The following is an 11,582-nucleotide window of genomic DNA, read 5'->3' as shown; positions in this document are numbered from 1 at the left end:
ATCTATATGCTGTCAACGAGACACTGATTTTAGACCCCAGGACACCTCCAGATTCAAAGTGAAGGTATGGGGAACCACCTATCGTGTTACTAGAAGTCAAAAGAAAGCTGGAGTCGCCATACTTCCAACAGACAGACTAGCTTTTAAACCAAACACTGTAGTAACAGATTCAGAAGGGCGTTTTATCACAATTAAGGGGTCTATCCATCAAGAGGAGCTAACAATTACAAATGTTTATGCCCCCAAAGTGAAACGCCCACATATATGAATCGATGAATCACAAACATGAATAAATGTACACATACAAATACCATGATTGTAGACGACTTTAAGACTCCACGCATGGCAATAGGCAGATCGTCAAGGCAGAAAATCAGTAAGGAAACACAGATCCAATGTGTCATCGGACCAGATGTATTCAGATATACATAGATATATATTGGCCTTCATATATACCTTTATATACCTGGATATCAACACCGATATATTGAGATCTTTTCATCCAACAGCAGTAGAATGCACATTCTTCTTAAGTGCACATAGAACATTCTCCAATATAGATCACATCCTGGGTCACAAAACAGCCCTCCACAAATATAAAAGGACGGACATCATACCATGCATATTTTCAGATCACAACGCTCAGACACTTGGAATCAACCTCAAGAACAAAAATTGGAAAACCTCCAAATGCATGGAGGTTACAGAACTTCTTACTCAAGAAAGAATGGGTCCACCAGGCGATTAAGGAAGAAATTAAAAACCATATGGAAGCAAATGAAAATGAAAACACGCAAACCAAACCCTTTGGGATGCAGCAAAGGCAGTCCTTAGAGGAAAATACATTGTAATCCAGGCCCATCTCCAGAAGCAAGGATGGTCCCAAATACAGAAACTAACTTCACTCCTAAATGAACTAGAAACACAGCAGCAAAGAAAGCCCAACGTCAGCAGAAGAAGACAACCAAAAAAGAGTAGGGTAGAAATAAATCCTATGGAATCCAAAAACAAAGTTGCACACATCAATGAATGGAAGAGATGTTTTTTTTTTTTTAAATAAACAAAATTGATAACACCCTAGCCACACTTCTCAAAAAGAAGAAAGAGAGGCCCAAACAGATAAAATCACAAAGGAAAGACGAGAGATCACAACCAACACCACAGAAATACAACAAGAATCCGAGGATACTATGAAAAAGTATATGCCAACAACCTGGACAACCTGGAAGACATGGACAAATTCCTAGACACCCACACACTACCAAAAGCCAAACAGGAAGAAATAGAAAACGTGAACAGACCCATAACCCGTGAAGACATTCAATCAGTTATTAAAAATCTCCCAACAAATAAGAGTCCTGGGCAGGATGGCTTCCCAGGGGAATCCTACCAGACATTCAAAGCAGTGTTAATCCTTCTTCTTCTTCTCAACAAGATACTAGCAAACATAATGCAACGGTACATTAAGAGAATGATTCGCCAGGATCAAGGGCGATTCATTCCTGGGCGGCAGGGCTGGTTCAATATTCACAAATCAATCAACATGACACATCCCATGAAGAGAAGAAAGGATAAGAACCATATTATCCTGTCAACAGATGCAGAAAAAGCATTTGACAAAATACAGCACCCTTTCTTAATACAACCCTCAAGAAAGTCGGATAGAAGGAATAGACCTTCAAACCCGAAAAGCCACATATGAACCGCCCACAGCTAATAGCCTCCTCCATGGAGAAACACTGAGAGCTTTTCCCCTGAGATCAGGAACACGAAGGGATTTCTACTCTTACCACTGTTGTTTAACATGATGTTGGAAGTCCTAGACTCAGACATCACACAACAAAATGGAATAAAAGGCATCCAAGTTGGCAAAGAAGAGGTCAAACTTTCACAGTTTGCAGATGACACGATACTCTATGTGGACATCTTGAAAGCCTCTACCAAAAAACTGCTAGAACTGATACATGCTTTGCTGAATAGCAAAGCTGCAGGATGAAAAATCCATGCACCCAAATCGGTTGCATGTCTACACCCCAATCATGAAGCATTAGAAAGAGATATCAAGGAATCGATCCCATTTACCACTGCACCAAACCATAAAATACCTAGCATTAAAGCTAACCAAAGAGGTAAAAGATCTGTATGCTGAAAACTATAGACAACTTATGAAAGAAACTGAAGAACACACAAAGAACCTGGAAAATATTCCATGCTCATGGGTTGCAAGAACAATCATTGTTAAAATGTCAATACTACCCAAAGCAATCTGTACATTCAATGCAATCCCAATGAAAATAACAGCAGCATTCTTCACAGAACTAGAACAAACAATCCTAAACTTTGGAGAGAACCACAAAAGACCAAGAACAACCAAAGTAAGGTTGAAAAAGAAAACCAGAGTGGGGGAGGCATCACAAGCCCGGACTTTAGTCTGAACTACAAAGCTGGACTCCTCAAACGCACGGTATTAGCTCCAAACAAGCACAGAGGCCAATGGAATAGAATAGAGAACCCAGAAATGGGCCCACAGATGTGTGGCCAACTAAGCTCCAACAAAGCAGGAAAGAGTAGCCAATACAAAAAAGACAGTCTCTTTAGCTAATGGTGCTGGGAGAACTGGACAGCAACATGCACAAGAGTGAACCTGGACCACTTTCTTACACCTTACACAAACATAAACTCCAATGCATGAAAAATCTAACCGTGAGACAGGAAACCATCAAAATCCTAGAGGAGAAAATAGGCAACAACCTCTCTGACTTCTGCTGCAGCAATTACTTACTTGAGACAAAGGCTCAAATAAATTACTTACTTTCAGAGGCAAGGGAAATAAAAGCAAAAATGAACTTTTGGGACCTCATCAAGATACTAAGCTGCCACATAGCAAATGCAACAATCAACAAACCTTAAAGGCAACCGATGGAATGGGAGAAGGTATGTATTTGCAAATGGCATATCACATAAAGGGTTAGGATAAAAAAGTCTATAAAGAACTTGCCAAACTCAACACCTGAAAACCAAGTAAGCGAAGAAAGGGGAAGAGGACGTGGACAGACACTTTTCCAAAGGAGACATCCAGATGGCCAACGGACACATGCAAAGATGCTCAACATCACGCATCATCCAGGAAATAGAAATCAAACCCCACTGGGATACCACCTCAATCGGTCAGAGTGTGGTGGTGACATTCACAACTCCGGAAATAACAGATGTTGGCGAGGATGTGGCGAAACGGGAACCCTCTTGCCCTGTTGGTGGCAATGCAAACTGGTGCAGCTACTCTGGAAAACAGTGTGGAGGCTCCTCAAAAAATTTAAAATAGAATTACCCTACAACCCAGCAACAGCACTATTAGGCATTTATCCAAAGGATACAGGAGTGCTGATTTGTAAGGGCACATGTACCCCAGAGTTGATAGCATTTCTATCAACAATTGCCACATTATGGAAAGAGCCTAAATGTCCATCAACTCATGAATGGCTAAAGAAGAGGTGGTGGTCTATATACAATGGAATAATACGACTTGGCGATGAATAAGAATGGAATCTTAGCATTTGCAACACTGTGGAAGCAACTGGAAGGTATGATGCTAAGTGAAATAAGTCGGTCAAGAGAAAGATATCGTATGTTTTCACTCATATGTGGAATTTGAAAACTTCACACAAGACAATAGGGGAAGGGAAAGAAAAAATAGTTACAAATACCTAGAGGGAGGCAAACCATACGACACTCTTAAAAGACAGAGAACAAGCTGAGGGTTGATGGGGGTGGGGAGTTAAAGGGGTTGAAAAAAGGGATGGTGGGCATTGAGGAGGGCACATGATGGAATGAGCCCTGGGGTTATCCGGAAGTGATGAATCACGGGAATCTACTCCCGAAGCCAAAACTACACTGTACACACTATATATTACATAACTGGATGCTAAATTGTCAAATAATAAAAATAAAGAATAAATAAAGAATAATAATGAAAACGGGGGAGGGGCGTCTGGGTGGCTCAGTCAGTTAAGTCTCCAAATTTGGCTCACGTCATGAGCTCTTGGGTCATGAGTTCGAGCCCCGCATCAGGCTCTCTGCTGTCAGCACAGAGCCTGCTTTGGATCCTCTGTCCCCCTCTCCCTACCCCTCCCCTTCTCCCTCACTTTCTCTCTCTCAAAAATAAACAAACACTAAAAATATTTTTAAAGAGTAAAAATAATACAGTACCTAAAGCAGGGGGAAAAAAAAAAACCATGAGATTCAAGATTTCAACTCTATATTTCAACATTAGTTTTAAGGATGTAAAATATGCTTTTACTAATATAGACAAATATTCATTTCTGTAATGAATGGCATTAAGAGTCATAAAATGTTTTAATTGTGAAACACTAATTCAGGATTTTATATGAATACGGCTTTTAAAAATTACTCTTGGGACACCTGGGTGTCTCAGTGAGTTGGGCGTCCAACTCTTAGTTTCAGCTCGAGTCATGATCCCAAGGCCATGGGATCAACCCCTGCATCAGGTCCACACAAAGCATGGAGTCGGCTTGCGATTCATATGCTCCCTCACCCTCTCTCAAGAATCAACATTAAAAAAAATAGTAAAACAAACAAAAATATTAATCTTAAGGCACAAGATTTAAAGTATAGAAGAGAAATACAGGATTACAGAATTTTGAGCCATTTTCCAGAACTACCATGAAGTCTAATAAAAATATAAAAACCGATTTAAAGTTTCATATAGTTTTATTATTCCACTGGGAACAGCATATGAAGAGCTTTAATTTCCTATTTACACCATATTGGAAGGTAGTTAAGGACCCGAGAAGGAATCTAGCATTAAGCAACTAATATGTTTATGATCATCCAATTTGAAGATTTTAAATTTTTTTTTCAACGTTTATTTATTTTTGGGACAGAGAGAGACAGAGCATGAACGGGGGAGGGGCAGAGAGAGAGGGAGACACAGAATCGGAAACAGGCTCCAGGCTCTGAGCCATCAGCCCAGAGCCTGACGCGGGGCTCGAACTCACGGACCGCGAGATCGTGACCTGGCTGAAGTCGGACGCCTAACGGACTGCGCCACCCAGGCGCCCCCAATTTGAAGATTTTAAAGTCTTCAAATACATGTGTGATTATCAAGCAGGACTGAACATTCCCAGGAGGAAAGAAGAAAGGGACTAAAAAAAAAATCAACTCAGCAGTCTTTCTCAGTTTTAGACATGAAAGAATTTACATGCTAAATTGAAAAACTATGAATACTAAAGTTTCCCCTGAATAATATAAAATGTATCTTGGGGTGCCTGGGGGACTCAGTTGGCTAAGCATCCGACTTCGGCTCAGGTCTTGATCTCATGGTTCCTGACCTCGAGCCCCGCGTGTCAGGCTCTGTGCTGACAGCTCAGAGCCTGAAGCCTGCGTCAGATTCTGTGTCTCCCTCTCTCTCTGCCCTTCCCCCGCTCATGCTCCATCTCTCTCAAAAATAAATAAATATTCTTTTAAAAATGTATCTATTGTCAGAAATCTTCAAAAAAGTAAAAATCATCTCCTACAAAGAATTTTGCATACTCTCTTGGAAACTTTCCTGCCTTATGATTCTGTCATGACAAAGAGTTCATATGAGACAAAAATTTATACATGTTGAGTTCATTCATTTGGTATGTGTGCATGTGTCTATTCTATTCCAGATACTATTAAAAAAAGAGTGGCACCTGGGTGGCTCAGCTGGTTAGGCGTCCAACTTGATTTTGGCTCAGGTTATTCAAGCTCTGTGTCAGGTTTGACACTAGCAGCACAGAGCCTGCTTAGGATTCTCTCTCTCTCTGTCTCTCTGTCTCTGTCTCTCTCTCTCTCTGCCTCTGCTTACTCTCTCTCTGCCTCTGTCTCAAACTCTCTCTCAAAATAGATAAACAGTTGAAAACTTAAAAATAAAAAAAGATAATTCAGAATGCAGAAAACATATTATATATATATATATATATATATATATATATATATATATATATTCAGAGTGTGGCAGCTTAAGTGGCACCTGGGTGGCTCAGGCAGTTAAGCATCTTTATTTGGGCTCAGGTCATCATCTCGCAAACCGGTTTGTGAGTCTGAGCTATGCGTCGAGCTCTGTGCTGACAATGAAGAGCTTGTTTGGGATCTTCTATGTCTCTCCCCTCTCTCCCTGTCCCTACCCTGCTTGCTGTCTCTCTCAAAATAAATACATAAGATAAAAAACAAAAAAAAAAACAAATTCAGTGTTGCAGCTTCAAATTTAGTTTTTCATTTCACAGATAAAGAACCTTATTTACATCACCAGAAATTTTACTTAATGAAAAGAATAAATGTTTATTTCCTCTCTTTCTACTCAAAAAGACCTAAAATATACCAAGATTATACCACACAGTAAGTTACCTTAGAACCCCCAAAAAGACAATAGCCAAAAATTGAAAATTCGCAATCAACCTGGTATGGCCTAAAACAGATTTCACTTTGCATTCCTTAGAAACACAGGTTTTGCTAAACTAAATCTAGGATATCACCTTTATTAAACTGAAACGTAAGGGCAAAGATTTCTTCCAGTTCTTCACAGAAATCAGCTGTAAGTCATTCAGAAGAGACTAAGCATATTTTTTTTTGTTACCTGGCTTTTTTTTTCTTAATTTTCGCTTAATATTTTCTCCCACATTTTATAATTTAAAGAGCATCTGCTCTGCCTTAATCCCACTATTGCTGCTGTGATTTTATGATACTTTCTCTCAACTCTTCATACTTTAAGTTCCTCTTGCCCCTCTAAAATGAATTCTTCCCCTTCACCCCCCTCCTCATCTTCATATGCATCTAGCTATTCTTTCCAACTGCCCTCTCCTTCTTTGCTTCCATAAAGGCATACCCGAGAATTGTCTACTCCCACCAAACTTTCTAAATTTCAACCCTGTACCTTCCTCTCTGTTGTCATCACACTGATTTCTATTATGATCTTGAGGACTTCCATTTCTTCCTAAGATCCTTTTCATCGTTATAAGGAGCAAGAGGATGGTAAGGGGTGGGGAAGTATAAAACAAAACAACTTACCTTTGCAAGACCAAGGACAGCTAATGTCTTGAGAGAAGGTTTCAGAAGAGATTTAGATGATGGTAAAATAGGAAGACGATCACCATAAACTCTGACTGGTGGTTTGGAAAGAGTTTCAGCCATATCTTAATTTTCAGAATCAGGATTGTTGTCCTCAGATAAGGTTCCACCTTCTGGTTTCATATTGCCACGTTTTGCTCTCACTTGGTAGAAAACAAAGTAAAGAGGACATGAAAATATCTGTAACTTCAAATGAGTGAATAGCACACGAATGGACAAGAATTAGTGAATAATACAAGTCTTCCAATAGCTTACCGTTTTTAATGAATTGCCAAGAAGAATGCAGTAGCTTTGCTACGCGTGGTTTCGGGACATTCTAGAATAGAATTAATAGCTTTAAGGATTATAAGAATCCAATTCAATAAAATCATTGTAATATTCACCATTACCAAATGAGCACCATTACACAAGGAACACAGGCTTTGGAATTATTCAAATGTAGATTCACATCTCAGTTATGCCATTTACTATTTATTACCAGTCTCCATTTTTTCATGTGGTGAGGATTACAAGAGATCTCATAGGTAGTCTCAAAATGTTACTCGCCGTACCTGTAACTGATTAATATCGGGTAAATGCTTTACCGAAGTAATCTCAGATAAACATTGAACCCTAGGTAATTGAAAGCATGTTGAAAAAACTAACACTAAGAAATTTAAATATGTTATCTTGTGAAGTGTTTGCATGATTTAGACTGGCATGAACTATCTCTTGTAAGAGTAAATATACAAACTTACTCTTCAGTGGTATCTTATGTCGGTAAGTTGGAATTGCAAACAGTTTAAGTGGCTTCTGTTTCTCAAAACACTAAGGACAAATATGACTGTTTAAATGTAGCTCCTTACAGGACCACTGGGTAGCTCAGTCAGTTAGGTGACCCACTTTTGATTTCAGCTCAGGTCATGAACTCACTGTTAGTGGGGCTCAAGCCACACAACAGGCTCTGTGCTGACAGTGCAGAACCTGTTTGAGATTCCCTCTTTCCCTCTCTGTCTGCCCCTCCCTACTAGCACTTGCTCATTCTCTCTCTCTCTCTCCCTCCCTTTCCAGGAGAAATACAAACATTACAAAAACATTTAGCTCAGCTCCTTCCAAGAAAGAGGAAAAAAGAATAATAAACCTTGTGGGGCAATAAGTCATGGATGAAAACCACACAGACAGTAGAATTCCATAACCAATATGTTGACAACGGAGTTGACAGAAAGTGATGTACTAAAAGAACAGACACTATAGAAATGTTTTCTGCAAGGAAACGTTATTGTAGGGGTAAACCATGAAAAAAAAAAAAAGCATGGTGGGGGGAACACGTAGGTGGCTCATTCAGTTCAGAGTCCAACTTCAGCTCATGAGTCATGATCTCATGGTTTGTGGGTTTGAGACCCATAATGAGCTCTGTGTTGACAGCTGGGAGCCTGGAGCCTGCTTTGGATTCTGTGTCTCCCTCTGTCTCTGCCCCTACCTTGCTTGCACTCTGTCTCTCTCTCTCTCTCCAAAATAAATAAACTTAAAAACATCAAAAATACCTTACAAAGCATGGGGGGAGAAGAGGAAAAAAGGAAAAAAAAACATGAACAATCAATTAAGCATGAGCTTAAGACAAGGAAGAAAAGGAGAAATGTGAGCAAAATAAAGTGGAAACAACATACACTTTTTAACGGGTACATAAGTAGGATTGGGAATATACTATGAACAATAGTGTTTTTTAAACCTTTTAAAGATATATATGTATAAAACTATACGCAAAACAGAGGCTTCGATTCACAGTATGTCGCTAATAATACTGAGTTTTATCACTCTACAGTTATCTGCTTACAAATACTGTAATAAAGAATTTAAGTTTTTTCAGTATAAACAAATGTTCAATTCCTGGCATCTATCCCTTCCGAAAAGCTATAAACTATTACTAGACTAACAAAAGAACGGAAAAAGAAAGGTTCTTAACACATCAACTTTCACTATGGAAAAAGAATTGGGAATGAGAATTCTAGGAAGAAATGGGAACCTTCAAAGGATGTATGTAATGGGACACAGTTGGGGTTACACAAACAAAGGCTGAGGACTTTTTCTCTGCAATTCTAAGCTCACAATGGGAGGATACTAAAAATATACTGTAACCTTCTTTTGTATGTAACTCCTGATTTCCTCAATAGAATTCATTTGCATTTATATGTATTAAACACTAAAACGGAATATAAACTGAAGCCTGACTTTTTAAATTCACATATTTAATTGTGATATATCATGCATATTTCGTTGCTTTTCAAACTCCATTCTACGGAATTCCATTTCCCTACTCATTTATTCACATTCAAAAACTATGACATTGCTTCTTCCAAGCAAGACTTTATTCTAGCAGCCCCAGGAGTCAAACAAGTGTGTTTCCTAACCTCCAGTAGCTTATAATGATTTAGGGGTTTTGAAATGAATATTTAAATAAATATCAGATGTCTGAAACTTTAAATTTTAGAATCCGACACAAGAACTAGGAGGAGATATTTTTAAAAGCTAGAATATGAAAGATTTCTGAAATTATAAATTTGACAACTTGGCTATGAAGAGCCTCTGCTCATAGAGCTACTCTTTTCAGCAAAATACGTATCCTGCAGGGAGATGCACAATTTTAACTTACTCTTCATGGAGTTATTTCAAAACTACAGGGAAACACCTTTGTGAGGTAAATGTTGAGAAATAATGTAAACATCTAACTTTCTACATTTTCTAATATTATTTTCGTCTAAATGTAAAACAAAGGATAGAGCCAAAGGAAAATCCTGTATGTCACCAAAATAAAACTTGCCCGGGGCGGGGGCAACCTACAATAGATACTTGGACCCAATAAAATTTCATTTAGGCATGAGTATTATCAGTCATGTTACTATCACAGTAAGAATCCTTATCCTTAAGCAAATGTCATATTGCCTCCATTATGGGAAAGCTTTTCCCAATATAATTTGATGGTCATTATACATTTTCCAGCCCATTCTTTTATCAGCCTCCACCTGTAGGATTTACCAAAGTACAACAAAACAAAACAAAACATTCAACGCGTCATGTATCTGTAAAGTGGTTTATTCTTGCTAACTTTCCATGACACACATAAAATGATGATACCCAGGCTCCTCTTAAATTTTCAGAGTAAATAAGGGAGAAAACTCAATTCAGAGCAGGAAAGTGAGTTTCACAGGAGGGTACTTTACCTTGGTACCAAAATCTAAGTCTTGGCTAGCTGATGTAGACCATGAATCATCAGGACCAGGTGTGTCGGAAAGCCTTTAGAGCAAAAATATACAACAAAAACATGTTCATTTATTTAAAAACAAAATTTCAAAAATTAAGTGAAAGTTCAGCTATCTGTTTATTAAATAAAATTTCGTGGTATAATTAAAAGGTGGCCTCTGGCTTTTTCATTAATTTTTATTTTAATTCCAGTAATAGTAACATCCAGGGTTATTTTAGTTTATTAATATAGTGATTCACCAAAAACGTACTCACCCCGTGCTCATCATGACAAGGGAACTCCTTCATCCCCATCACCTCTTTCAACACTCCCACCACTCACCTCCTCTCTGGGAACCATCTGTTTGTTCTCTGCAGTTAAGAGCCTATTTCTTGGTTTGTCTCTCCCTTTTTTTTCTCCCTCTGCTCAATTGTTGTTTCTTAAGTGCTGCATGAGTAAAATCATATGGTATTTCTCTTTCCCTGAATTTGCTTACCATACTACTCTCGGGCCCCATCCAGGTGATTGCAAATGGCAAGATTTCATTTTTTCATGGTTGAGTAATATTCCAGTGTGTGTGTGTGTGTGTGTGTGTGTGGATTACGCATACACACACACATACATACATACAGGACAACTTCGTTCACTCATTTGTCAATGGACACTTGCGCTGGCTATTGGAAATAATGCTGCAGTAAACACAGGGGTGCGTGCGTCCCATGGAATTCGTGTTTTTGTATTATTTTGGGTAGTATCCAGTAGTGCAATTACTGGATCATAGGAGAGTTCTGTTTTTAATTTTTTGAAGAAACTCCATACTGTTTTCCACAGGGGCCGCACACATTTGCATTTCCACCAACAGTGCAAGAGGTTTCCTTTGTATCCACATCCTCGCAAACACTTGCTTCTTGTGTCTTGGAGTGTAGCCATTCTGACAGGTGTGATGTGGTATCTCGTAGTTTTGGGGAACATCTTTTCATGTGTCTGATGACCATCTGTATGTTGTCTTTGGAAAAATGTCTGGATATGTCTTCTGCTCATTTTGAACTGGGCTTTTTTGGAGGGGGGGATGTTGACTTGTATCAATTTTTTATATATTGTGGATACTAACACTTTACTGGATTTGCAAAACATTTGCAAATATGTTCTCCTATCCCAGAGCTTGCCTTTTAGTTTTGACGGTTTCCTTCACTGTGCAAACGCTTTGTGGGTTCATGTATTCCCCATAGTTTATTCTTGCTTTATTTCCCTTGGCTCA

General features: G+C 38.7%; 1 protein-coding gene across 5 annotated transcripts in view; it reads right to left on the bottom strand.

Annotated features, from left to right (window-relative positions):
* The window catches only part of LOC123585329, a 153,460-nt gene that overhangs the window by 17,355 nt on the left and 124,523 nt on the right, over positions 1–11,582 (bottom strand). For 4 of the 5 annotated variants that reach the window (XR_006706068.1, XR_006706067.1, XR_006706069.1 and 1 more), the window contains exons 3-5: positions 10,305–10,377; positions 7,363–7,423; positions 7,048–7,250 (exon numbers count right to left, since the gene is read on the bottom strand). The gene's annotated coding sequence lies outside the window, so the exon portion shown is untranslated. The remainder of the gene's footprint in view (positions 1–7,047; positions 7,251–7,362; positions 7,424–10,304; positions 10,378–11,582) is intronic. The other variant, XR_006706070.1, reaches the window with a different exon arrangement.

This window comes from Leopardus geoffroyi, chromosome C3 (genome assembly GCF_018350155.1).
Source record: "Leopardus geoffroyi isolate Oge1 chromosome C3, O.geoffroyi_Oge1_pat1.0, whole genome shotgun sequence".
NCBI classification, from domain to species: domain Eukaryota; kingdom Metazoa; phylum Chordata; class Mammalia; order Carnivora; family Felidae; genus Leopardus; species Leopardus geoffroyi.
This window is presented reverse-complemented; position numbering and strand designations above follow the sequence as displayed.